The sequence below is a fragment of the Anser cygnoides genome, chromosome 3, assembly GCF_040182565.1.
Source record: "Anser cygnoides isolate HZ-2024a breed goose chromosome 3, Taihu_goose_T2T_genome, whole genome shotgun sequence".
Lineage (NCBI taxonomy): Eukaryota > Metazoa > Chordata > Aves > Anseriformes > Anatidae > Anser > Anser cygnoides.
In genome coordinates this window covers 111,512,086-111,518,004 of record NC_089875.1, presented here as the reverse complement: position 1 = coordinate 111,518,004, position 5,919 = coordinate 111,512,086, and the positions used below count along the sequence as shown (strand labels likewise).

The 5,919-nt window shown below is 35.4% G+C and overlaps 1 long non-coding RNA gene across 1 annotated transcript; it reads right to left on the bottom strand.

Moving 5' to 3' along the window:
- Positions 1 to 1,265: 1,265 nt before the first annotated feature.
- Positions 1,266 to 5,137, bottom strand: LOC106047371 (uncharacterized). The gene is made up of 4 exons (XR_001213734.3): positions 4,661 to 5,137; positions 3,840 to 3,888; positions 3,104 to 3,173; positions 1,266 to 1,931 (listed from the first exon to the last, which is right to left on the bottom strand). It is a non-coding gene; the product is annotated as an uncharacterized lncRNA (long non-coding RNA).
- Positions 5,138 to 5,919: the final 782 nt, after the last annotated feature.

Here is a 5,919-nt window from a genome sequence, read left to right as displayed (position 1 = left end):
ATACAACATAATGCTATAGAAGTAGCAGTTAAGATTTCCACTATTTGGTAAAGCACCAAACACTCTGGGGGCTCAGGAATAATTTTCAAGTATTGTTTCAATGTGTTTGAAAGTGTTTGAATTCACTGACTATTCTCAGCTATACAGGAACACACGCACATGCGTACACAAACAGCTCTTGATGGAAATCAGAGCACCTAAAGGAGAAGGTTTACTTTACTCTGGGTGATCTCAGCTACATTATTTACACACAAAAATATCTAAGAGGGAATCATAAAAGCATATCAAAGTGCACTGACTTTCTTGTGTCCCTCCCTCCCAAGCTCTACAACAGGTTTTGCAGTTTACCTTCTCTTCCTGGTCAGTCTCTTCCAGATCTCATAAAAAAACAGAGTAAGTGAAAACTGAAACTTTTCAGGAAAAATGTTGTTCAACGTTTTCTTTTAGAAACTTGTCTGCTGAGTGTTTTACATATTTTTACAGAATCTTTCATGTCTTTCTCTTCCTGCTCCGTAAGGGACACCCTTAGGAGGCGTACAAGCATATGTACATGTTGATTGCGTCAGACCTCATGCTTTGTGGGCCTCATGCTTCAGAAGCATTAACCTAATCCAAACCATCACCTGTCCAGTTTGTTGGGCAGCGAACAAGGCTGTTGCAGAACCACCAGGCAGGTACAACAGGTGTGGTCCTATAGAAATGTTCTAGAATGATCTGTGCATGGCACCTGTCACAGCCCTGAAGTGTTGGATCTAAAAGTGTGTGTTTAAACACAGAGACAAAGAAGGGCAAAACAATTTACCATGTTTGCTGAAACTTGTCCTGTGAACTATGCCTCCACAAAATGGGTCTTTACCAGTAACATTGGGATCTTTAACAAGAAATAGGTATCTGATATTAAAGACAAGGCAGAAATCAGACATGAAAATGAAGATTGTGCAAGTAGTTCGGTAGATATATGACTCCTCACTCTCTTTTTTTCTCTTTTTTTTCTGGACCACTGATGAACATAGCGCATGCAGAAGGGTAAGGCACACCTGCATTTCAGTTCCTATATGGAACTCCAATATGTGGGGTTTGGGATTTAAGCATCAGCTGGATACACGTTAATTCACTCCCAGGAAGAGGTGGAAACATAAGTCAAACCACAACAAATTGGACAGAATCAGTGTGGGGAGATGGGAGGTGGTGGTGGGGTGACTAACTGCTTTGCAATTTCTCATAGCCAATATCTTAATTCCCAGCCTGAGGGGAAGAAGGGAAAATCATTGCTCCATTGTATAAATCAGAATAGTGCCCTTTTTTACTACATCTCATCTTATAAAACTGATAGCAGATTCACAATCTAGCCTGAATTTTGGAGAATAATACACTTTCTTTTCTCTTTAGCATTCTCTCTAACCCTGTTTCTTAGGCACTTGCCCTGCTTGACATGTCCCTTGCAAGATGCACCTACTAAAATTTGATGTTTCATATTAAAGAAATGCAAGACTGTTCTGAGGAATATCTTCACCATAGCATGACAGTTGTATTGGCTGCTGGGCTTTCAAATTTCCAAATTACCTTTGAGTGTGCTTTTGCTATTTCCATCATTTTAAGGCCTTTCTTTTCCTTATGAGCCCACCTGCAAAATGGCAATAAAACTTACAAGCTTTAGGGGGCTTGTTTTCCAAAGTTCATTGCAACTCTTGTTTTTAAGAGAGCTTATCACTTTATCAGGCATCAGGTATTGTGTTATAATTCAGTATGCCTAAATATATGCGGTTAAATGAACAAAACAGCTTGTATCATGCAAGATTTATTCAGGACAGGGTCTGTTAAAATACAGGTGATTAAAAAAAAAAGTAATCTTCATCATTATACTTGTTTCTAAAACATACTACAGATCCCAACAAAATAGGTTCAGTATCTTGTTATGTGGAAGCTTCAGCCTGGAAGAAGACTGGAAGTCAGTTCAAACATCAATAAAACACCAGAGTCCTTAAAAACTTAATACGTAGTAATTCATCTAAAGATTATACCTGTGACATATTTATTATTTATTATTATTATTTTTTAACCTTATTACAGCCTTATTATGTTAGATAGATACAGTTGAATTACTTTCTAGACTGAAGATGGTGTTGTGGTTTAACCCTGGCAGGAAGCTCAGCACCATACAGCTGTTCACTCAGTCTCCCAGGGTGGGATGGGGGAGAGAATCAGAAAGGTAGAAGTGCAAGAACTCATGGGTCAAGATAAAGACAGTTTACCAGGTAAAGCAAAAGCTACATGCACAAGCAAAGCAAACCAAGGAATTCACCTGCTACATCTGCAGGCAGGTGTTCAGCCACTTCCAGGAAAACAGGGCTCATCACACATAATGGTTTCTTGGAAGGCAAATGCTATTACTCCAAACGTTTCTCCCCCTTCCACTTTTTACCCCAGATTTTACTGGTGAGCAGGACACCATATGGTAAGGGATATCCCTTTGGCATCGGTGTATTATCACAACTTTTTTCATCTAAAGTCCAAAACATAGCATTGTGTGAACCTCAAGCAACCAAGATCTGCTTTCTTTACTGAAAATAAATAAATAAATAAATAAATAAATAAATAAATCCTGAATCATTCACAAAGTTTTTTAAAAGACCTAATTTCCAAAAGGTGAAGAATATTATGAGAAAAATTCATGGAAAGTAAAATGAAAGCAGAGAACTTTGAATGAAACTTAGGAATTCTTTTAGAAGAGTTTCTTAAATGGCTAAACCCCCATGATTTCACAATCAAGAAAGAACAAACTTTGGCTAAAAGCCCAAACTCATTTTGTGGAAATCAGGATTATAAAAGCAATGCACAATACATAAAAATGGACAGAAATGGCAGATTTAGTTATCAGCATGAATGAGAAATGCTGAACAGGAGAAAAGAATTAATATAAGAAGTTAAAAGTATAGGACAATTATTACTGTCATTAAGGAAATAAGAAAGAACTTTTAAAATTTATATTAAAAATACAAAAAAAAAAAAAAGCCAGAAGTGATATCATCTTGTCATTAGATAAGGTTGTTAAATCTGTTAATAATGATAGAGAAAAAGAGGATAAATGTTCAGTAAATATTACCTTTTAATTATTGGATAAAAACAGGATCATTTAATCACTTCACATGAGGATGATTAAGTTCTTCCTAGTCCTATAGTTAACAAGAAGCATTTTAGATAAAAACTGTTAAAAATTTTAAATCGGTAGGCCAGAATGCTTGAATCCACGAGTCCTCAACAGTTTCTCAAGGAGACAGCTGGATCACTGATATTACTTTCAAATACATCTTGAAAGACTGGAGAAATTCCAGAAGACTAGAAGATTACAAATGCTGTGCTAACATACAAAAATGGTAAATTAGGCATGTTAACTGGACAATAGTCCCAGCCGAAATAATGGAAAAGGTGATACAGGAATAAGGATAGGATCAGGAACTGATTGACAGTTCCCATTCGTGGTGCATGCTTTTACCTCTAATGGCAGCTCTCATGGACTGCCTGAAGGGTAACCACCTGCAACACAAAATATGCCCAAAATATTGGGAGAAGACAACAATAGATGACACAAACTCTGATGTAAGTAAGAGCTCACAATTATGAGAAACACCAAATGAGCTGACCTATTTAGACAGGTGAGACCTTTTAACTAACTTGTTTAATACAGCCAAAATTATTCTAAAGTGGATTTGAGAGTCTTAAGAGACAAGCAACAGAGCTAAAGTTCCTAATATAATTCTGGAAAAGAGAAAATAAAAAACAACCACAAAATTTCTATTGTATAAACTGAATAACTAATGCAAGCAAAGTGAAGATTTTACCTCTGTCTGTAGTACTGATGAGATTGTGTATGCAATAGTCTAGTATCATCTGGTGTCCGTATTTAAAACAAAAAAAAAAAAGTGAAAAAATAGAAAGGATGCAGAAAAGACCTTAAAAATCATTTCAGGGTGGAGAAAATACCTAATAGACCTAATAGTGGGACACTGGAAATACTCATCTGTTTACATGATAGTAGATTTAAGGATGGCTTGATTATGTATGCATTTAAATTCATTAGGAAAAACACTGAAAAGAAAAAAAAAAAAAAACCCTAAATAAAATAAATGGGTGCAAGCTGAAAACAGACAAGCTTAGTTTGGAAATAAGGCACATATTTCAGCAGTGAGAGAGATAAGTCAGAAAAAGCAGCTACAAGGGAAAGTAGTGAATTCTCCCTCTCTTCATAGTAATATTGACTGCATTCCAGGAAGATGTGCTTTAGCCAGAAAAAAAAGCTATTCTTTAGTTGGAGATTTTTGCTCAATCTAATATATTAAATTGGCCAATTATTCCTTCTGAACTGAAACATTTTATATAGGATACAACTCATTTAACTTTAGTTGTCTACAATGTAGACTTTGAAACCTCATGTAGCCTCTCGAAGATTGCTTTAGAGTCAATAAACTCTTTGGGGGCTAGATTCATATCACCCATTTTAGATAACTACTTTAGGATGAAATTAATCTTGAAAACTACATGCTTCTCTATGATATAAAGGAGGTGCTATAAAGGGAATAAAAAGCAACTATAAAGGGAATTTGACAAAAATGGTGTAGAGGTCTCCACTGAAAATGTATGCAGTCAGATGAATTCTTCATACCTTTTGTGTCTGAGTATCAGCAAAGCATTTCATGTATCTCTACAAAATTCCTTGATCAGTAAACCTAGTTAGGCAGGAAAGGCAGTACCTGGATTTCTGTTAGCATTAGGTGAGGTTTATGACATCATTAAGTGAGGTTTATGACATTTCTTCTGTACCTGATATGTAGATTTTTACACACATATTTAGATTTTCTCTTCCACATATTTCAGTCTAAAGTATATTTTAAAATGTATAACAAAAATGTATGCATCCCCTATGTTTTAAAAAGAAATTTTCAAAAGGAATTAAAGATGAGGACTTGAATGTCTTTAATCACTAAGAACCCAACTTTTCATCTCTACCCAGTAATCCAACCCTATAGGAGGACACAGAACAAAATGATATCTAGTGTGAAATAGGATCTTGCTGTGATTCTGAATTTGGGATGTTTTCCTGTTTGCTTTGAACTCCTCATTTACACAAAACAGAATAAATATTTCCAACAACCAAAAAACTGGAAGATAAAATAAGTCACAGATCTTAATGGAGAACAAGGCTCAGTCACTGGAAGCAGGCACAGGAACACACATAGAGTTAAAGGAGTTGTGAAGTTTGAGGGGTTTTGTATTTGAAAATTAGCAAGATCTCCCATATCAAGTCCCTGGTCAAGTTTTTACACAAACAACATGGCTTGAAGTCAAGGGAAGATTTGCCTCGGGAAGGACTAGAAGGTTGGATTCAATGTACTGTTCATTATGGTTATTTTCCTTTTCTTTACGAGCCACTTGGGAATCTATCTCCCTCTTTCAACTGACATAAACTATTTTGTTTCAACATTATTTTTTACTGTGCAAGCCTGTATGCTCTATTGATGTTGATTATAATTTGGTTGCTCACCAACTTAAATTGAAAGGAAAAGCTGCAATCCAAACCCATTTCTGTAGTGATTTAAGAACAGCTAACACATATGATGCTTTGACAAAAATTTCTCATTAAATAGTTATTACTGAATTTTTTATTTTTGTTAAGGAACCTTTTAATACCAAAACACATTTCACCTATAAATGTTTTACAGTATATAATGCTTCTTCTAGATAGACTAATTACTTAAATGAGAACATTATACAAGCAATGAAAATGATTAAGGACTTAAAAGAGTCCCTTGTGGAGTACCTGAAAAGGGTAGGATTCAGCTTGGACATGATACATTAACTGAGTGCAATAATTAATGTAATAGATGTATGTAACTTCAAACGTCTATCTATCCTTACTCAAAG